This window comes from Cornus florida, unplaced genomic scaffold, assembly GCF_030987335.1.
Source record: "Cornus florida cultivar Cherokee Brave unplaced genomic scaffold, ASM3098733v1 CherokeeBrave_3.0.0_Hap2_Chr02, whole genome shotgun sequence".
Lineage (NCBI taxonomy): Eukaryota > Viridiplantae > Streptophyta > Magnoliopsida > Cornales > Cornaceae > Cornus > Cornus florida.
This window is the reverse complement of record NW_026775572.1, coordinates 56,760,908-56,784,517: the sequence shown is the minus strand read 5'-3', so window position 1 is coordinate 56,784,517 and position 23,610 is coordinate 56,760,908. Positions and strand designations below refer to the sequence as shown.

The 23,610-nt window shown below is 37.9% G+C and overlaps 2 long non-coding RNA genes across 2 annotated transcripts; one reads left to right on the top strand and one right to left on the bottom strand.

The window, feature by feature from the left end:
• Nucleotides 1–2,477, top strand: LOC132295060 (uncharacterized). The gene is made up of 2 exons (XR_009478301.1): nucleotides 1–1,299; nucleotides 2,221–2,477. It is a non-coding gene; the product is annotated as an uncharacterized LOC132295060 (long non-coding RNA).
• Nucleotides 2,478–5,302: 2,825 nt separating this feature from the next.
• On the bottom strand, nucleotides 5,303–6,569 carry LOC132295059 (uncharacterized). Its single transcript, XR_009478300.1, has 2 exons — nucleotides 6,427–6,569; nucleotides 5,303–5,564 (listed from the first exon to the last, which is right to left on the bottom strand). It is a non-coding gene; the product is annotated as an uncharacterized LOC132295059 (long non-coding RNA).
• Nucleotides 6,570–23,610: the final 17,041 nt, after the last annotated feature.

Below are 23,610 nucleotides of genomic sequence, written 5' to 3'. Positions count from 1 at the left end.
TCGACTAGCTACCATAACGGTTACGGAGTGTGTGGGCAGGTGACTAGCACTGGCAGCTACCATAACATCCTACATATCATTATCTCACATCGCCTAGGGTAAGGATTTATGGGTTTTGTTTTGTGGTTATTGGTATTTTTAGGTATACGAAAACTATTGGATTTGAATTTGGGGGACGATATTCTTTTTAAGTGGTGGAGAATGTGACAATCCAAATTTTTAAGACTTTAATTTATATTTAGTTGTCATAATTAATCTTTCTTTTGGTTGAAGACTTACCTAATTGGAGATGGGATTATTGATTATTTAATTGGACACTTCCGGTTTATAATTTTCCGTTGCATATTGTTTAGATTATATTTGATTGATGAGGTAGGCATATCCCAGCCGAAATTAAAGACCAAAAAAAAAAAGAGGCAAAATTGGTGATATTTTCGTGGGCCCAGTGGAGGTATTAATTGGGTTAATTAGTTTTGTTACTTATTTAATATATATATTTGTAACACTGATGCATTAGGAGATGCATCTGCCGGAAGCAAAGAGAAATAGGGGAAAAAAAAGAAAAAAAAAAAGAAAGAATGAAATTGTTATAATAGTATTTTTGGCGGGTCCCATTTGATGTTGCATTTGTATAATAGATATATAAATGTTATGTTTTATGGTGATAGGAAAATGAGAGAGCAGCCGACGTCAATGAGAGAAAGGAAAGAGATTTGGTAATGTGATGATGGTGGTTCGAGTCCTACTTAGATTTTAATGGGTTTGGTTTGTTGCATTATATATATATATATATATATATATATATATATATATGCATTTGATGATGGGTCAATGGTGCTTGTTAAAAAGAAAGAAAAAAACAAGGTGGTAAATGGTGAGGTTGAAATGATGGGTGTGGAGCCCACTAGTGTTTTACTTGGGCAAAACTTGGGCTTTGGCAATGCACAGCTCATATTTGTTGCTTATGAGATGATATATATAGGAAGTACAGAAAGTGATTTGATGAAGGAAAAGATAGATACAAAAAAAAAAAAAAAAGTAATGATTATTTTTGACTTTGGCCACTTTATTCAAGTGGGTTTTGATGGCTGGCATTTTGTTTGAGTGGTGAGCGTTTTTGTTGGGAGTCAATGGAATTGCCTTTATAAAGAGTGTGTTTTGCAACTTTGGTAATGATACAAAGTGAAAGAAAAATAGAGGAAAACAAAGTGAGCCGAGAGAGACACAGAGAGACGAGAGTTATAGAGAGAGTCCGTGAGGTTGCGGAGGAGGCCGGAAGCTTGAGGCTTTGATAATTTGGTGAGGAAATTTTTTTTTTCAAGATAAGGGTTTCTAATCCACACATTATTGCACCTTTGTGAGTTAATTTTACTTAATTAGTGTCCTAGTATGCTAATTTGAGTTGATTTTACTCTAAAGTGATTTAATTGTGTATATGAAGTATATGATTTTGTGTATAGTTGATATTGTGCAAATTAACATGCTTAATTTGAATTATTGCCTTGAAAATGATTTTATTGTTGTAGATGAAATTTATGATTATGTGTATGAATTAAATTGTATGAAAAACATGCCTAAATGTAAATTTTCATGCCATGATGTTTAAGATTTTGCTAGAAATTGGTATGTGGAAGCATGTTAAATTGTGTGGCGGAAATTCATTTATTTTCATAGTAATGTCAAAGTATGTGGCATGCATTCATAACATTGGGCATGCAAAAAGGGCAAAATGATTTGAAGTAAATGAAAAAGGGATTTTTGGAATAAAGTTTTGATTAATGTGATTTTTATAAAAACTCAGTCACCACGGAGTCACCATGGTGTTAATATAACCTAGAGGGAACTAGGGACACACCCTAGCATGGCTGAGCTATCTGGCCCCAAATGACGCCGCGGGGGTATCAAGGGTCAGAGACAGTAACCAATCCTTCTCTCGTGTCGCTGTGGAGTCACCAAAGGACGGGTTATATTAACAGTTTGAAAAGCGATGGATTTGAGTTTTGAAAATGGGGAGCGACATGCATAACGTTGCATATCATGGCATGACATTGTTTATTTAAAATTGGAATTTATGTTGTATTCTTTTCTGGCATAGCATGACCCCTATCCTATATCCTCTATTCCTATTCATTATTTGGATTCACGGGGCCATAAGAAGTGTGTCTTAAGCACCACTTACTGAGCAATTTGCTCACCCCATTATATTTAACATTTTTTCAGGACTCGGGAAAGAAGTAGGAGACGCAGACCCTTCATAAACTTAAAGAGGACTGGGAATATATATTTTATATTTTTACTACTTTTGTATATTTGCTACACTTTTGTAAAGTCTTAAAACCATAGTGAAGTGTATGCATTTTGCAAGCCATGGTCATGTATTGTAAACTATAACTTTTGTTGGTATTTTGAGGGGAAGTGAGACTATGTAAATATTTTGTGTTGAATGGAATGATGATGATGATGGGCCATCTTGAGGAGATTGTTGATGTGGTTATTTTGGGAATGTATTATATATATATATATATATTTACATGTTGGAGAAGTTTTGAAAGGCCAAGAAAGGCCATTGCATTTTTTTTATTTAAGCATGTTGTTGTAAGCCTCTTTTTAGCAGAGGTCATGCCGAATTTTTTTGATAATTGGTATTCAGTTTAGGGTCATTACAGAATATTTGTAATTGAATTAAAACCCTAAAACTGATTCTTATTGAAAAGCCAATTAAAAATCTTATAGATTACACAATCATGCATGATAAAAATCGTTTCTCCAATAATTAAATACAATCAAACAAGTGTGCTAAGCTAGGGCTAAATCAGCTGTTTTAGGAAATCCTTATGAAATACAAAATTAAAGCTCTTCGAATTTCCTTTCAACCTACATGATAATTTAGCCGTTTTGACACTCGAGGAGAGAGATACAACCAGATTACCAAAACAAGTTCAAGTTACCAACTTTGGCGAAAGTTTCCTTTTTGGAGAAGGATTTTTCCTTTTCTTCTTCTTTCCATTCTCATCAACTTGTAGCTTCTTTTGGACTATTTTCTAAATATAATTAGACTTGAATCTTTAACATTGCTCGGTCCCACGGAATGTCATCTTCTAAAGCTCAGAATCACTGGTGTTGACTGATTTTACAATTAAAGCCCTAAAATAAATAAAAACAATAAAAAAATGTAAAATCTAAAATAAACTACTACAAACTGAAAAAACCATGCAAATTAAGGGGCTAAAATGTATAACATTTAGTGCCTAACATGGTTGTAGATTATACATATTTATTGCACCAACGTCTATTAATACGAATTTTGATCTACGTCTTCTATGTTTAGGCGATATTGTAAGATTGTTAATGGAGGCAAAATGCTTCTCTCCTTGATGTGCTTGATGTATATATAAGCTTCTAATTTCTCTATTCATTTATTTCTTTTTCTAGATTAGCTGCTTGAACCGTTCCTTTCTCTGAACTAGAAGCAAAGTTTCAAGGGAAAATAAATCAAGAATTTAGCGTTTGCAAAAAATGACTGCTTGGTTGAAGTCACAAGGTAAAACTTTTGTCTTTTGCATTAAATTAACTTTTTATTGAAGAGCATGCAAATTATGAGCCGGAAGGGTAGAAAAGGGTGTCATTTCCATCCAGAGTCCACAAACAACAGTACCATTCTAACAGAGCCATTCACCTTGATATTTTCAAACTATGACAAGAATCTTACTCAATAAAAGTTGATTTACATATTTTATTTATATACGAATGTTCAAATCTGAATTCAAAATTTAAGATTTTATAATATCGAAATCGATTTTGGTTATTCTATCTGACTAAAATTTGAATATAATGGAGTATCTTTAGTACGCTTGATATTTGTTTTTTCCTGTGAATATTGTTATAGTTTAATGAAATATTTAATTTATTTCCGTCAATATAATTAAAGGAAAACCTCTAAGGTTTGGGATGATTTAGTGTTATGTATTATAAATTTTTCTTAAAGCCACCTTGTTAGCTTGGCATGAGCCAATTCAATGGAGGTAGGTGGCTTTGGTGTGAGTTTTAAGCTTCAGTAAGTCATTCTTATAACATGACCCCAATTTTGGTACATCTCAACTCCGTAGCTTTAGATTTCTTGTTATACGATTGCTGCAAAAACTGAATAGAGAAGCTGATGAATTAATGAAGTTGGACATAATTAAATGGAGGGGGTTTCAGCATTGAAGTCTCAAAAGGAAAATATAGAATCCAAGTTCCAACACCCCCTCCCCCACCCACCCACGCACAACACACAAAAAGAAAAGAAAAAAAAAAATCCCAATTTCAGGCCTTTTTAGCATAACAATTCATAGAATTTCATTTTATTCCATTTTATTTCTTAGTCTATAAAACTAAAATAAAATGAGATTTTCAGCAATATTTCTCTTATTTTTCTTGAATTGTCATTTTGAATACAGTGCCTGTAGTAATTTCTAACAAATTTACCAGGTATTCTCTCTATGGTTTCCAAGCTCAACCACTATGAAAACCTTCATTAGTTGTCCTAGACCTGATTACAGCGAGAGGTGTGTGTTGCTCAATTCTTCGGTCTAGCTTCTTTCCTTTTATCTTTTTCTTTTTTTCTTAAATGATTGACATTACATAATGACTGGTGGAAATTATCATCCACCAGTTTCAGTTTACAATGTTGCTGTAATGTAGCACTATATATATTTCGCTATGGGACTATCTTTTCTCCTACCTTGTCAAACAGTCAATCATTTGTTCCGTACGAGCTCGCTCTTGATGAACATGGCCTCTCAGCTTTATTCTCTATTTTTCACACAAGTAATTCTTGAATTCACTGCTGCAGTTGGAAGATGCAAATAAGTGTCTGGGGAACATCTGCCGGGAGAACTCATTCCATCAGCAATGCAGCAATTCAGTGGAGGTGAAATCAATTTTAAGGAGTAGTAGTTTTTTCTATTTTTCCTATACCATATATTAATTACAAATGCTTTATCTTTATTTCTTACATGTTCTTTGTATAAACATCTGATCCAGCCTATCAATGCCTAAAATCTGCTGAGAAGGATAGCTTTGTAACGACCCTAAAATGATACCAATTATATAAAATAAAAAAATTCGGCATGACCTCTGCTAAAAACGATCCTACAACAACCTACTTAAATGCATGAAAATGCAATGGTCTCTCTTGGACCTTCAAAACTTATCTAACTTGTCCCAACACACACAATGCAAATAATACATTTCAACATTCCTTTCATCCATTCATTATGTCTCAACATAGTTCATCTTATGGAGGAATAACCACATACCATTTAATCCAAATATCATAATTCAGTCCCAAAAATATGGCTAAAATCAAAAGTCCATGTCTTACAACGTTTAGACAACTTATATTAAAGTTACAGCCTATGAATATAATTATAATAACAAGAGTCCAAAAATCTCAGTACAGAATATAATATGCTAAGTTTTACAAAAAAAATGGTGAGGCTTAGATGCAAAAACAATAAAATGATCTTCTAACCCATACTAGGCCTGTGGTGGAATGTCATCTGCCACTTCTTTTCCGTGACCTGAAAATGTTAAATATAAGGGGTAAGCAAATTGCTCAGTAGGTGGTGTCTAAGACACACCTCTTGTGACCCCGTGAATCCAAACAATGAATAGAAATATAGAAAACGGGATCGTGCTATGCCGAGAGAAAATACAACAAATTACAAGACCAAAACAGACAATGTGATGCTATAGAGTGCTATGTCGCTCCCCGTTTTCAAAATCACTTCCATTCTCCACTTTTCAAACCGTTGACATAACCCGTCCCTCAGTGACTCCTTGGCAACACGAGAGAAGGATTGGCTACTGTCGCTGACCCTTGGTAACCTAGTAGCTTCATTTGGGACCAGATAGCTTAACCATGCTAGGTCATTTCCCTAATTCCCTCTAGGTTACATTAACGCTACGGACTCTCGGTACCCCCTCGGTGTCCGAGTTTCCTTAAAACCATTTATCAAAACTTTTTTCCCAAAGCCCCTTTTTCATTTTAAAACAATTCTTTCCCATTTTTTTTTTTTTTTTTTTTTTTTCTCTTTGCCCAATGCTATGCATGAATGCATCATGCTCTTCCATGTCATGTCAATGTCCATTACCATATATCCAATATAAACTCAATTCACATAGCATAATTTTACAAGAAATCCAAAGGAAATATCATACTTTCTTATCATGAAATTTTGGCAAATTCTAAACATAATAGGCATAGAATATTATCAATTAAGCATGCTTTCCATATAAATCAATTACTACACATAATCATGGATTCCATGCACCACAATTAAATCATTTTAAAGGCAATCAACTCAAATTAAGCATGCTTGACAACAAATATTGAAGAAAAATTTATAAAGGTACAAGAAATTGGGAATTAGAAACCCCTACCCTGAAAATGAATTTTTCTCACTAGATCATCAAAGTCTTAAGCTCCCGGCCTCCTCCGCAACTCTCCGCTCTCTCTGTGCCTTCTCAATCTCGCCCTCTCTATGCACTCTCGGCTCTCTTTCTCTCTCTATATATATTTTTTCTTTCTGTTTGCATACTAAACTCACAAGACAGACACCTATATTATATAGACAATATTCCACCGACACTCAACATTAGTGTACACCATACGCCTCCATCAACATTATTTCAAATACCAACATCAGACAAGCCCACGTGCACAAAACCAAAGCATAAACCAATTTTGCCCAAAAAGTCACCCAATGGGCCCTGGGAATCATCACAATCACATTTCCATTCTCCTTTTTTCTCTTCAGCTAGGTGCTCCCCTCTTCCATCAAATTACATATATATATATATATATATATATATATATATATATATATATATATATATGCAAAGAAAATCAATTCAAAGTTTATATATATATATATATATATATATATATATATATATAATATGTAAAGAAAATCAATTCAAAGTTCAAACCCATTCATCATCTTTAGGTGGGACCCGCGCCAAACCATTATCTTTCTTCTTTCTCATTTCGCTGGCAGCCCCTTGTTCCATCTAATGCACTATATACATAATATAATATAATATATATATATATATATATATATATATATATATATATATACAGTGGCGTTCAATTGCTCCCTGGTGAGCATAGAGTAGTATACTCACTTTTAATCCTAACCTTAGAATCTAATCCTACGGTAATTAATTAATTAGTGTTTACTTTTTATATTTAAGGCAATTGCTTTTTTTTTTTTTTTTTATTACAATTGTATATTATAAATAGGAAATGACAAAACTAGACAAGTTTTTAATGGAATCAAATTAAAACCAAATTGGTTAGGATTTTCTTTTATACGAATTTCTTCCCATCCGAATTCTTAAAGCATACCAATTAAAAATTAAAAAATTTAATTATTTCCAATTCCTTTGATGATAGAAGGTTAAAACATAGAAGGCAACCACATCTAAAAAAAATAAAAATAATGAAATTTCCAATCCCATTAACTTTGAATTGCCACAACGCATTCCACCTCCATCACCACCACCTCCACCACCGCCGCCGCCACCACCTACCCCTCCACTGCCGCCACCTCCACCACCGCTGGCTACCACCTCCGCTGTAGCTGCAACCACCTACCCCGCCACAGCCGCCACCTCCACCACCGCCGGCGATGGTGGAGGTGGTGGGGTAGGTAGAGGCGGCGACGAAGCTGGCGGCAATGCCAGGTTAGATGGTGGAGGTGGTCCATTCCCTTTCTCTTTCTTATTTTATATATTGGGTTACATGATTTGATGATTTTACTTGTCTTTAAATTCATTTTTACGCACACATATACAAATAAATATATTTTGAGAGTACAACATTCCTTTGTAATTGGATTATTCATTAAGTAGTTGTTTCACAGACATAAATTAATTGCAAGGTTGAGAAGGGGACGATTGTGCGTTGATTTTTCAAATGGTATGCTTTGAGAATTCCCTGGCTAAACGGATAGGAACGAAGGGAATTGGAAATAATTAATTTTTTTTATTTTTAATTGGTATGCTTTGAGAATTTGGATAGGAAGGAATTCGTATAAAAGAAAATCCTAATCAATTTGGTTTTAATTTGTTTCCATTAAAAACATGTCTAGTTTTGTCATTTCCAATTAATAATATATAATGGTAATAAAAAATGAAGCAATTGCCTTAAGGAAACACTGATTAACTAATGACCGTAGGATTAGATTCTAAAGTCAGGATTAAAAGTGAGTATACTACTCTATGCTCACCAGGGAGCAATTGAACGCCACTGTATATGTAGATATATATGTATATTCAAATGCAACACAAACCAAATCAATTTCTTCTCTTTTTGTGGATCCCGCAAAATCATATCAATATTACCAATCTTTTTCTTCTCCTATCAATTTGTCCACCTGCTCCTCCTTATCTCAATCAACAGATGCTATATATATAATAAAACTATATTTTCAAAAACAATCACTAATTAACAAAATATCAATAACCCAAAATCTCCAATTGAATAAGTCTCCAATTTAAAATTAATTACCCAATCTTGACTAAAAATCATGAAATAAATATAAATTAAAATCCTAAAAATCCGGGTTGTCACAATCTCCACCACTTAAAAAGAATTTCGTCTCCGAAATTCAGATCCAACAGTTTTCGCACAACTGAAAATATCAATAACCACAAAACAAAATCCATAAATCCTTACCCCAAGCGATGTGAGATACCTTGATATGTAGGACGTTGTGGTAGCTGCTAGTGCTAATCACCCGCCCACACACTCCGTAACCGTTGTGGTAGCTAATCGATGCGTCACCCGCCCACAAACAAAAAAAACAATAACAAACCTGGGCTACCTACCCAATCACACTAACTAATCATCCCAGTAGCTGCTAGTGAACGTCATCTGCCCACACACACCATGCTACGAGTGGTAGCTAACCAGTAATACACACTCGCCCACTCACACCCATCTATATCATCACTACACTCACACTTCCAGCTGGGTACAGGCTAATATAATTCTTAATTCATTCAAATACAAATATATCACTATAAACCCATTATCATAAGAAAAATGCCCTCTTTTATACAAGATCAATTTCCTCAAATATATACAAAATTCTCCAAATAAATAAATTAAATCTCGCAACACCAACTGATCCACCTAAGCCCGAAACTAGCAATCAACGTTCTTCTTTAGTACCTGAAACTGGAAGTTGCTGAGATGGAAAGTGCCAGTAAGAAAAACCATAACAAGAATTTCAATAATCAATGATCGTACCGTAAACCCTTTATCGGACACATGGTCTTACCAAACACACCTCGTCACCCGAGACAAACCATTTGAATCTACACTATCACACTGACACGACGCACAGTACCATGCTCTTGCTATCTTGACAAGTCAAAACAATCATTGACCTTTGATCCGACATCGCGCTAAAGAGGGATTGATTCAAGAGAAATGGTTAGCCAGGCCATCCTCATCCTCGATCCGATCTCAGCACAGACGTCGTTCCTGTCCTCAGGTCTAAACCTCAAACATAGTCACACACAGTCCACAAAACAACCATAAGATTCATTCACTATCAATCCATCGCTCACATAACCACAACGATTATATAGTCACATACCTACTCTAAGAATCCCAATCATACTTTAGTCACACAATCCCCTAACAAGCTAAAAATAACACAGCACCAAACGTCACAATCATCGATCAGCATAAAAGCTCTCTAATGATTTTATAGCACACATACCAGGTAAACGACTCCATAACATCCTTCGATTCAATTCTTACCTTTTCAAAACACACAATACGACCATCTCATGCCTGAAACCTCAAAACCAAAGTCAATCACTTCTATTATTCCTCAATGGAATCATGTATTCACTATCTGGCTTCATATCATTTAAACAATACTAACACTTGTCCCCAAGACACTGCTCAAATCAAACATCAATAAAAACACCCGAGTACATGACTCACATCACATCACCTAATCAACCTCAAACTGCTGTTCACGACACATCCCCTAGCCATTACCAATAACACCAAACAATAAAAGCACAATCCCTATTCGGCAACTCGTGCCGTCAAAACCACTCTCAAAACGAGCACCACTAAGAACCAATAACTTTATCTCCCTTCGTGGAAGTGAGTCGACCAAATCAACCAAACCTTTACCGATGATCTCTAACAATATAACAAACCACATACACAGGTCCGTCCACCCACGGCCACGCACAACTCCTAAATGGAGAACAAGACTCACAACGAACGATATCCTTGCTAGGACTAGAATAAATGGAAAGGGTAACGAATCCCGCTCTCATAAGAGACTGACAACTCGCACCTGAATGCACCCGATACCCTATCACTCATTACACACTAATCGTCCAATTATGGACACCCAATCTCAATCGAGATGAACTGACTCTCCACACATAAAGAGAAGAACCAACTGGAAACACATACGGGACTACGACTTCAATTCTAGGTAACCTCGGCACCAACAAACCGTCGTACACTATCAACACAGAAACCTCGCATTCGATACACCGCGATACCTATGCTAACCAAAACCAATTAAATCCATACTACTTATTCGTCGAGTATTAAGATACAACTCACAACACACCCATCATATAAGACGTTAATGCCCACAACATACTAACACTAAAATGATCACAACCCTTTGGACACCACGTCCTATTCTATCAAAAACCTCGTCACTTCTAAATGACAACCTCAATGCTAAATGATGACATTAGATTACCCATTCCACCCTTACCTTTCAAGGCGACACTCCCTCGAACACCATACACACAAGACCAATGACCTCAGTCACAGCAACCTATTGACCTTCCAAAGAAAAAGATGCTTATATGGCAACACCGCTCTCACTGGCTCTAAAGACTAAGCCATCCACAATCGCCTCAACTAGGGCATAATCCCATCACCTACCTGACAACACACAACAAACAACTCACAATCTCTAATCCACCCTCGGATCATACCTTAAACCATTATGTTCATCAGTACTATACATTACGCCACTACACATTCACTGTCATTTATTCTAAACACCAGTTCAAACCCATCGTCCCACCAGACCATCAAGCCACTACGAAGCAATTCTTCTCCCTACACCCTTAAGATAACGCCGTCAAAATAAGAGAATAACCATTAATCTCGATACTCCCCACAACGATCACTATTTACCACTAAAGAAGAATTTCCATACGGTAATGCTATGTCGACAAATCCTTAAAACAAAATAAGCATAAAACCCAGAATGCTCAACACCCAGCCATTTCCTCAAAACCATCCACAATACAATCAACTACCAACGCTTAACCGACCACTCAAACCATTCTTCCTAAGAAAATATACATACCTGAACAAGAAAATTTCATACCCCAGTTTCAACGTCACTACCTCCCCTCTTCATTATTCATCAGAACACCCTTGGCCCTGACAAAAGTCAAATGGGGTTACCAACTAAGCCTACAAGATCAATCTTATCCCAATCATTCTTGTCATCAGCCAAACTCTTTAAATCCTTAAACAACCAATACTACCTCTTCGTACCCCAAACGCAACATAAAATTCAACTCTAGTCCATAACTTTCAATTTCAAAAACACAATCCACTTGATACACGGTACCTATCCTCTTTCACTTCGTCCACAAATGACTCAGTACTCTAATGGCCTTATAGTACCTGCCTTATTGTGTAACTCTGCACTACATAGCTAAAACAGACCACTATACCTCACCTCGAGACTCTCTCGACAACTGTGCCAACCTAGAACCTCGATCATCGACCGAGCCATGCAATCGACCCACTGAGAGTTGATTACCCGCAACATACCCTTATAGTTTCCCAAAATGGGAATCACCTCTCAATCAGCCTTAATCAACACACTTCCTAAGACCGTACCGGAACACCCGTAATACACATTAACACCCATAGACTACATTCGTGACTCAAACAACCTCTGTCACACCTACCACGACCGGTTCGAAAAGAACCTCTGCACCAAACCGTGACCTAAGTCACAAACACTAACCTCCTAAGGTCATACCTTTACCCCTCGAAACCCTCACTCACACACCTGACTTCCACGGTCACAAAAACCCATCCATTGATGCATGAAACTCACACGCAACAAAAACACTATGCTATGAAATATGAACCCGTTCTAAAGTCGTGCTCTAAGCACCGCACAAAATCCATGAGTTAGAAGTCCAAGCCACTCGTTCTATAAGAACCAGCACCCAAACAACCCTGGAGCAATCGAACTCCCTGTCTACTCAGGTTAAAAACCTACACAACCATCTATACCGTGGCAAGTACTCTACCATACTAGCAACCATCCCACTAACCAACCGTATATATATACATATGAATGTAGATATATATGCATACAAAATGAATGGAGCCCATAATACCATGTTCACTACTTGTCACATTATCATGAAAGAAAATTGCACCAACTGTGCCTACTACTTGCTATCATCATATATCACATACTTTCCACTTTATCATGTATAACATATTTTCAAATACTTTTACATGCATGTCCATGTAACACAAATTTCAGCATTTAAATCACGTAAGTACTTAGCAAATAGGCATGCCTTCAAAACTGTAAACATATAAATAAGTAGCGAGTAAGCATGCTTCATAAAACAGTAAGTACATAAACACAAACACATAATCAATACAAGTCAACCCTCTACCCTACTAGGCAAGCCACTACCCGTTGTCCGAAAGGTATTCGAACCTAACGTTCTGATACCAAATTTGTAACGACCCTAAAATGATACCAGTTATAAAATATAAAAAAAATTCGGCATGACCTCTGCTAAAAAGGATCCTACAACAACCTGCTTAAATGCATGAAAATGCAATGACCTCTCTTGGACTTTCAAAACTTATCTAACTTGTCCCAACACACACAACGCAAATAATACATTTCAACATTCCTTTCATCCATTCATTATGCCTCAACATAGTTCATCTTATGGAAGAATAATCACATACCATTTAATTCAAATATCATAATTACAGTCCCAAAAATATGGCTAAGATCAAAAGTCCATGTCCTATAATGTTTAGACAACTTATATTAAAGTTACAACCCATTAATATAATTACAATAACAAGAGTCCGTAAGTCTTAGTACAAAATATAATATGCTAAGTTTTACAAAATAAATGGTGAGACTTAGATACAAAAACAACGAAATGATCTTCTAACCCATACTAGGCCTGTGGTGGAACGTCATCCGCCACTTCTTTTCTGTGACCTGAAAATGTTAAATATAAGGGGTGAGCAAATTGCTCAGTAGGTGGTGTCTAAAACACACCTCTTGTGACTCCATGAATCCAAACAATGAATAGAAATATAGAAAACGAGATCATGCTATGCCCAGAGAAAATGCAATAAATTACAAGACCAAAATGGACAATGTGATGCTATGGAGTGCTATGCCGTGCTATATCGCTCCCCGTTTTCAAAATCACTTCCATTCTCCACTTTTCAAACCGTTAACATAACCCGTCCCTCAGTGACTCTTTGATAACACGAGAGAAGGATTGGATACTATCCTAGACCCTTGGTAACTCCATGTAATACCCCTAATTTTAAAAAGATAGTCTCGGCGGTTTATTATCTATTTTATTGCATTTTTATTTGTTTTATTATTATTTTTGTTTGTTTAATTGTTTATTTGCATTTATTATTTGATTTTATTATTTGATATTTGACTTATTTGAATTAAATGGAATTAATTGTATTCTATGTTTTATTTTCGCTAAATGAATTAAACGTTTTAATTTTAATTTGAAATTGGTTTAACTGTATTCTTTGTTCTATTGTCTTTAAGTGAATTTAATGTTTTAATTAGATAACTTAGTTTTATTAATTGGTAGCGGACATAGATTTAACGTAGGTTTTGTTCTATGGGCCGACTAGGGTTTAACTTAGATTAGGGTTTCTGTCTTGGATTACCATTGGATTTAGGTTATATTTGTGCCTATAAATACACGGTTATAGTCTGTGGTAAGGATTGGAGATACCCTATTCACGTACCAAAGCTACAGAGAGAAACAGAGGGAGGTTTTGAGAAAACAGAGTACGTTCGGTGAGGGTTTCGATTGCGGCTTAAAGGTCGAACCTAGGAGAAGGGAAAAACCGGAGTAGTAGGAGGCTTAGCGGTGTTCAGTATTGCCTGAAACTTTGAGACGACACCGAGATTTCGTTACTAAAATCACAGGCAAGTTCTTTTCTTCCTCTTTCCCGTTGGCTCGTGTTCTGTGCACTTAAATATTCTCTAGGGTTTAATTGATCATTAACTGAAACTTACATACTTATTATATGTTATATTGATAATCTGTATGCGTTGAATAAATTCTGTTTTAGTTCTTGCATGTCTGAGTTTCAATTTTGTTCTTTAAGTATGTTAAATCGGTATGGTTGTAAACACTGTAATTGTTTCAACTCTTGTAAACGAAACATTAGGATGCTACTGGGATTATATAAGACTCTTAGATTCAGTATTAAAGAGGAACACAGGGGTTGGAACGGCCGGAGACGAAGCAGAACGGTCGAAAACGGAGAAAACTGGATTGGAGGCTCTCAAAAGAGGAGAGAGCTGGATCCATGTAAGTGGGAGCCGGCTCCCACACTCATAGAGCCGGCTCCAAGAGTCATGGAGCCGGCTCCATGCATAAAAGTGCCTGCTCCCAAAGTTATGGAGCAGGGTCTCTCAATTTTTCCTTTTCTGAAGTTTTTGACGCACTGTATTGAGATTGTTTGAGGGTTGAACTGTTTTAATTAACTTTGGGACTTCACAGAGGGGTTAATTAGTTAATTTAGGGTGTTATTAAGAACTCTAATTGATTAAGCTATACCTCTAAGTTAATGGGATGAACAGTATAAAATTAAACTATTAGTTTATGCAGTTAACGAATGGAAGGAAATTAATTGCATATTTAAATTTTAGCAATTGAATGGAATATAATATGATTATAAAACTTATTTTAAATGCATGATAGGGTCATTTATTTATTAATTTTGATCTATGCATGCTCTGGATGCTAATTGTTGAAATATTAAACATTTTTCTGCAATTGCATGGATTAACGCTTGGATTTTAATTGCTGAAATATTAGATATTCTTCTGTAATTATTGGGATATTGGTTTTGGACTGTAAATTGCAAAACTATTATTTATGTGTTGTAATTTACATGGATATGGAAGATTGTATGCACCTGTATGGGACGGTGGCATACTAGGGATGGTTTAGCTCCAAACACTAAGACCTAATCTATTGGATTAAAGGAAATGATTGTAAAATATTGAATCTTAATTTTATTTAAGTCAGTTCGACTGAGTAAGTTCAGTGACTATCTGGATTAATTGTTGTTTGTGGTTAAGTTAGATCGACTGAGTAAGTTGAATGACTACCTAGATTTATTGTTATTTGCGGTTAAGTCAGGTCGACTGAGTAAGTTGAGTGGCTAACCAGATTAAGAGTCTTATGTCAGATCAACAAAGAATTGAATGACATACTCTGGTTTTGGACGAACTTTATATATATGATTATGGTACCACGATATGAGTTTGAGTCTTAGAGTCGATGGTTAGGGCGCGTATATGCAGTGGATGTGTAGCTGGCTATGATAGGTTAATGTATACCTTGTTTGGCTTAGGTACTCATGCCCACTTAGGTGCGTTTTGCATGTTGCCTTTTATTCAGGTTGAAACCCCCTATATAATCCAGTGAATGTCCCTTAGTGTGAATATATACATATATGGACTAGATAGCTATTATTAAGATATCTAGGGTGTATCTGCGTATTGGGTCACTGCATGGATTGTAGTTAGATTAGAACTTATTCGTGGGCCTGACCCACTCTTACATTTTTCCAGGTATCGGACGGTTCCAGTCTTAGGACTTGTTCCGCGGAGTAGAGATGATCGTTCAATCTACTAACAACGTAGGATTTCACTCCATGTTTTGGATTGGGATTTTATTTCCAGTTGTTTTAGTTTCAGTTGGGATTTTATTTTGGGGTCCACCTAATGGATTCCCGAGTTGTTGTGATACCCCTCGGATCCGAAACACGGGTTGATCAGGCCCAGGCCCAAACCCAAGGGAATATCAAACAATTAATATTTTATAATGAACACGAAATACAAAATAAATTAAGAAATGAAATTAAAGCTGGAAGGAACTAAAAATAGAATCCTCAAAATATTATAATTATTAAAATCCATCAAACCCAAACTCCAAAACTCCATCAGTTTACAACTTGGGAATCCATCTCTAGTGGACCCCTATTAAACATCCAAACGGAAGATAGAACAACTGTAATAAACGTCCAGAAATAAAACTATAGAGAGAGCCCTACATCGTCGGAAGAGTGAATAGAGACCTCTACTCAACACGAACACGTCTAAGCCTGGAACTGTCGTGTACCTGAAAAATTAGAAGTGGGTCAGGCCCACGCGCAAGTTCTATACTACTATAATCCAAACAGAGGCCCGATACGCATGTACATCCTAAACAATTCAACAATAGCTGATAGTCCATAAATATATATATAGTCACACTAAAGGACTCTCACTGGACTACAGGCCGGTCTTAACCTGGATAGAGGTAACATGCTAAAACGCACACGAAGTGGGCATATGTACCTATACCTAAATAGGGTACACCTCCAACCATCGTAACCAGCTACACATCCCGATGCATATACGCTCCCTAGCCATCGGTCCTGAGGCTCAAGCTCATACCGAGGCACCATAACAGTACATATATAAAATCCATCCAAAATCCCTGGTATTGCCGCTCAACAAGTAGTTGCCATGACAATACAAATTTACGGGACTTAACTTTTAGTTAATCCCATCCTTATTCCAAGTAGGTGGGTAATGGTATTGTTTTAAAAACCAAACCCATCCTTAGTATGCCACCGTCCCATACCGGTGCTTACTTTCCAATCCTCCAGTAGTCAATAATACCAATAAATCAAGTATATATCAACTAAATTCCAACATCCAACATTCAATGTTAGTAGTGATAAAATAAGCATTAATAAACATGGTCACAACAACAACATATACATGCCCAATTTAAGTTGTTCCCTTTAGTTTGATATAAAGACAGAATTAATTAAAACTTCCATTTAACATTTTACAAATGACATACAGATATGTAGGGTATGTATCACAAAATCCTAACCTCCACAGTTGATACTAACTGTGATAATGTAAGCATCAAAACAATATTCACAGTATGTATGTAGACATGCTCAAATTATAGTGTTCCACAAAACCGATCTAGTGTTAAACTCAAATCCTCCTAATATTTAAGTTCCAACAGTTGCTATTACAGAAGTTAAGATAGCTATCATCTAGACCCATCCTTCCAATAATTTATACTAGTAGTGGTAAGGAAAAACGTGAACCATAGAACCACAATGCATCTACAAACATGCTTAGTCTAGGTTGAACAAGCATACAACATTACTGTAACTACCAGTTTCATAGCAAAACAGATATCATTTTAGTTTGGTTTAATCTTCATTAATCCTGGAATCATTTAAGAGTGCAAAGAGTATGAAGCCTAAGGGAAAGAGTAAGGATAGAATCTTGCCTCAGAAACTTTTGTTCAAAGTTTCAACGTCGTCTTCTTAAAAAATCCCGGCGAGTTCCAAAACCCGGTTACTGTTCATGGGTACGAAACACTATTCCCGAACTCAAAATCTGATCTCCACCGTTCAGATTGTGCGACACTAAGTCATAAACCTATCCTCCAAATTTCAGCTCGATCGGACCACGGACAAAGCAGATCGGATGTTTAATGAAATCTGGGTAGAATGGAAAAAAAACCTGTGCGACCCGGTTACTATTCAAGAGTATGAATCACTGTTCCAGAGGTTAAACTCTGATCTACACCATTCAGATTATGCGTCACTGAGTCATGAACCTCTACTCCAAAATTTAGCTCGATCGGACCACGGACGAAGCGGGATCGGATGTTTGATGAAATCTGGGCAGAATAGAAAAAACCTGTGCCACCCAGTTACTTTTCACGAGTACGAATCACTATTCCCGAGGTCAAACTCTGATCTCCACCATTCAGATTATGCGTCACTGAGTCGTGAATCTCTCCTCCAAAATTTAGCTCGATCGGACCACGGACGAAGCAGGATCGGAGCTTTGATCAAACCTTGGCAGAATGTGAAAACTGCATTTTTCCTTCTCCACTTCCACAAAACGTGTGCTTTGTTTAAAAAAAACCCTACACAAATGTCTACCTTATACTTATAGAGTTTTCCTAAACCCTAGGTTCATTTAAGTCCAACTCACAATCCATCCAATTAACGTAGAAACCTACGACGGCTATAATATAAAACCCTAATTTATACTGTAATTAAAACCCTAGTTAGATGTATTTACCTAATTACCCTATTCACCATTAAATACTTAACAAATAATCTAATTGAATAAAATAATAATTAGTAAACCCAATTAAACCAAATAAGACACACGTAAAATAAGACACACATAGAATAATTAAACCAATTACACTTAAACTGTTAATGCCAATTAAATAATTAAAATACTAACAAGTAATTCCAATCAAATAACTAAACCAATTACACTTAAACCATTAATGCTAATTAAATAATTAAAACACTAACAAGTAATTCCAATCAAATAACAAAAAATAAATATCATTTAAATAAATTAAATCACCACAAAAGAAAACAATTAAGCACCTAATAAAAAATAATAATGACACATAATAAAAAAAAAATAATGACACATAATCAAATAAAATGCACTTAAATAATAAATTAAATACCAGGAATATCCTTTTTAAAATTAGGGGTATTACATTCTTCTCTCCTAACAAAAGGAATTCCGTCCTCGGAATTCACTCTTACCTTCTTCCAATATTTCAGGAAACCGTGAGCGAATGACATCCTCTCGTTTCCAAGTGGACTCAGACTCATTGTGATGACTCCACTGAACACGAACCAAAGGAATAACCTTATTACGAAGAATCTGATCTCGTTGGTCGACAATACGACACGATGGCTCTAAATAAGTTGCATCCGGCTGCAACGCAATCTTCCCAACATCGATATGCTGATACCGATCCTCATCTCGAAGAAATTTCCGCAACATGGAAACATGAAACACGTTGTGGACGCGATCCAAAGTATCCGGAAGTGCCAACCGATAAGCAACAGCTCCAATGCTATCCGTAATCATGAATGGACCAACAAATCGCGGTGACAACTTCCCTTTCTTCCCAAAGCGCATAACACCCTTCATAGAAGACACTTTGAGTAGAACCTGATCCCCAACCTGAAACTCCGAAGCCCGAGTACGACGTTCAGCATAGCTCTTCTGCCTACTTTGGGCAGTACGCATGCGATCTCGAATAAGAGCAATCTTTTCAGAGGTATCCTTGATGAACTCAGGACCTAAGAATCGATTCTCTCCAACTTCCATCCAACAAATAGGTGACCGACACGGTCGACCGTACAATGCCTCAAATGGTGCCATACCAATAGTCTTCTGGAAACTATTATTATAAGCAAACTCCACAAGTGGCAAATATTCCTCCCAGTGGCCCTTGAAATCCAGAACACACGACCGAAGCATATCTTCCATAATCTGATTCACCCTCTTAGTCTGTCCATCAGTCTGAGGATGATAAGCAGTACTAAGGTGTAACTCCGTACCTCAAGCCTGCTGAAAACTCTTCCAAAATCCAGATACAAAGCTCGAATCCCTATCCGATATAATAGACAATGGAATGCCATATAGCTTCATAATCTCTGAAATGTAAAGCCTCGCCAACTGCTCCGAAGTGTAGTCAGTGCAAATAGGCAAGAAATGAGCTGACTTAGTCAACCTATCCACAATGACCCATATGGAATTATGCCCCTTAAAAGAATTTGGCAACCCTTTCACAAAATCCATAGATATGCTCTCTCATTTCCACTCCGAAATTGGTAGTGGCTGTAGAGCTCCTGGCGGCCTCTGATGATCAATCTTAACCATCTGACAAGTACTACATTGAGAAACAAAAAGAGCAATGTCCCTCTTCATACCTGCCCACCAAAACTGCCGCTTCATATCTTGATACATCTTATCGCCTCCTGGATGAACAGAGAACTCAGAGTGATGAGTCTCAGTCATCACATCCTTCCTCAAATTATCAGCCAAAGGTACCACTAACCGTCCCTTGTACCTTAAACCTCCATCAGCCCCAACATAGTAGAATGGAACCTCTCCGGAAGCTATCTCTGCGACCTTGTCGACACACTGCTGATCGGTGAGTTGTGCTTGTAAAACCTTGCGAATGATGGAAGGTGTAACCACCATGCAAGCCATAAAAGCATCCGATAACTCATCCACACTCTTTAAAGCATTCCACTCAGTAGTGAATAGAGCAGAAAGACTACCAACAGGTCGGCGACTGAGTGCATCCGCCACTACATTCGCTTTCCCTGGATGGTACTGTATAGAAAAATGATAGTTTTTTACAAACTCCAACCACCTGCGCTGTCTCATATTTAGCTCCCGCTGAGTGAACAAGTACTGCAGACTCTTGTGATCATTGAATAATCTGAAGGACTCACCCAACAGATAATGCCTCTAAATACGCAAGGCAAAGACCACTGCTGCCAACTCCAAATCATGTGTTGGATAATTAAGCTCATGAGGCTTAAGTTTCCGAGATCCATAAGAAATCGGTCGCTCCTCCTGCATTAATACACATCCAAGACCCTGCAACGAAGCATCCGTATAAATAAAATACTCTATCCCGCTCTGCGGAGTAGCTAGAACTGGTGCAGAAGTCAGCTTCATTTTCAGCTCATCAAAAGCTCGCTGACAGTGTTCATCCCACACGAACTGTATACCCTTCTTAGTCAGATGAGTGAGTGGTCCTGCTATCTTGGAGAACCCCTGGATGAATCTCCTGTAATATCCTGCCAGACCGAGAAAACTCTGAATCTCAGTAGGTGATGTAGGCTGTCCCCACTCAACCACCGCTGAAACCTTGGCCGGATCCACTGCTATCCCCTTTTCTGACACCACGTGACCCAGAAATTTCACCTCCCGCTGCCAAAATTCACACTTCTCGAACTTGGCATATAACTAATGCTCACGAAGCATCTGTAAGATTATGCGAAGATATCTAGCATGATCGTCCTCCGACTGAGAATAGATCAAGATGTCATCAATAAAGACAATAACAAACTGATCCAAATAAGCCCAGAAGACTCTATTCATTAAGTCCATGAATACTGCAGGTGCATTAGTCGTCCCAAACGGCATAACTCGAAACTCATAAGAACCATATCGCGTAAGAAATGCTGTCTTAGGAACATCCTGCTCCCTGACCCTCAGCTAATGATACCCAGAACGCAGATTAATCTTGGAGAAATATGTGGCTCCCCTTAACTGATCAAACAAGTCATCAATCCTAGGCAAAAGATACTTGTTACGAATCGTAACCTTGTTCAACTCCCTGTAATCTATACACAGACGAAGCGAACCATCTTTCTTCTTTACAAACAGAACCGGTGCTCCCCAAGGTGATGTACTCCTACGAATAAAACCCTGGCTGAGTAACTGCTGAATCTGATCCCTCAGCTCTCTCATCTCTACAGGTGCCATCCTATAGGGTGCCCTAGCAATAGGCGCAGTGCCTGGAGCTAAGTCTATCACAAAATCGATCTCGCGACTAGGTGGCAACCCTGGAATCTTCTGAAATACATCCGGGAAATCCTGTACAATCGGTATGTTATCCAATGACATAGTAATCCCCTCCTCATTTTCCTTCTCCACATGGAACAAATAGGTGCTACCGCCCCCTTTAGAACGTGGCATAGCTACTACATACATATCCTGACCAGGTATGGTAAAAATAATAGATCTATCAAAACAAACAACTTGGGCATGGTAGTGAGACAACCAATCCATCCCAAGTATCACATCATAAGTGTGCATGTCCAAGACCAATAGATTGGCTAGAAATCTGAGTCTGCCAATATCTAGTGTCACAGGCCTATCACTCTCATGTATAATAGCTGTATCACCCAATGGTGTAGAAATACCCTGAGGTCTAGTGCATACCCTCGTCCTCATCCCAGACAAAGCAACAAAAGTCCTAGCTACAAATGAGTGTGTAGCACCCGTATCAAATAAAACACGTCTATGCAAACCATGAATAAGAAACTTACCCTCAATAGTCTGAGTTGCCTGAACATCCTGTGGCATGGGGTTATACACCCTGCCATAGTGCAACTACTGTGGTGCCTATCCCTGAGTCTGCGGCGGTGCCGGTAAAGCCAGATGTGTCTGTCCCTGAATCCGTGGAACCTGTGGAGCTGGTAGAGGCACTGGTGCCCTCTGTCCCTGCTGTACATACTGTCTCTGTCCCTGTCCTTGTCCTGCTTTAGGACACTGCCTGGTGGTATGACCATACTCTCCACAAGTGTAACAACTACCCTAGAAAGTACCAAATGGCCTCCTCTGTCGGTTAGCCTGTGGCTGACCCTGTCCTGCCTGTGGTCCCCCATTCTGTTGCCTCTGAATAGGTGCCCCATTCCGGTGAGCATCTGAACCACCTTTGTGCTTCTTCCAAGGCTGTTGTCCTTGGAACTTGCCTTTGTCATTCTGCCAGTGACCATTGCCAATCCCCTTTTCAGCTGACTAACTAGTAGAGTCTTTATCTCCCCGCTTTTCACCACGAGCCTGTCTGATGTCCACAGTCAACTGATACTGTTGTAGAGCAGCGTCTACCACCTGAGCATAGGTAGTATAGGCTGGACTACCTGTAATAGCTCTCTTGATAGACCACATCAGTCCCTTGACAAAACTATTGCGCTTCTTCTCCTCTGTATCCACCTCCTCCGGTGCAAAGAGAGACAAGCGTGTGAACTGCTGCTCATACTCCGCCACTGTCGTGTTTCCCTGCTGCAGACTTAGAAACTCGGTCTTCATAGCTGCCCTGACTGCATAGGGAAAATATTTCTCATCAAAGCGAGCACTGAACTCATCATAAGACAATGTCATCCTCTCCTCTGAGGTGGTAACTGACTCCCACCACTGTAGTGTATCCCCAACTAGCTTGAAAGTAGCAAGCATCTGCTTCTGAACCTCCGTGCACTGAACCAAACGAAGATGACGCTCAATGTCCTGTTTTCACTGGTGAGCTGCTCTCGCATCGGTTGAGCCTGAGAACACAGGTGGACTCCCCTTTGTGAAAGAGCTCCTAGCCTTTCCCCAAGAATCCGTCTGAACCACTGGTGCTGGTACAGGTGCAGGCTGTACCTGAGGCTGATTCCGAAGTGCAGCTGTTACCCCAGACTCTATAGCCCGAGCAACGAGGTCATTGAGGTGAGGAGGAATCTCTGGATCTCTGACCTGGTCCAGAGTCTGTTGAACATTCTCCTGTTCCTCCTGAAACTGATCCATGTTATCATGAAACCCAAGCCTTTGCTGCTCTTCCTCCATTTGCTGATGCCGTAGGAGATAT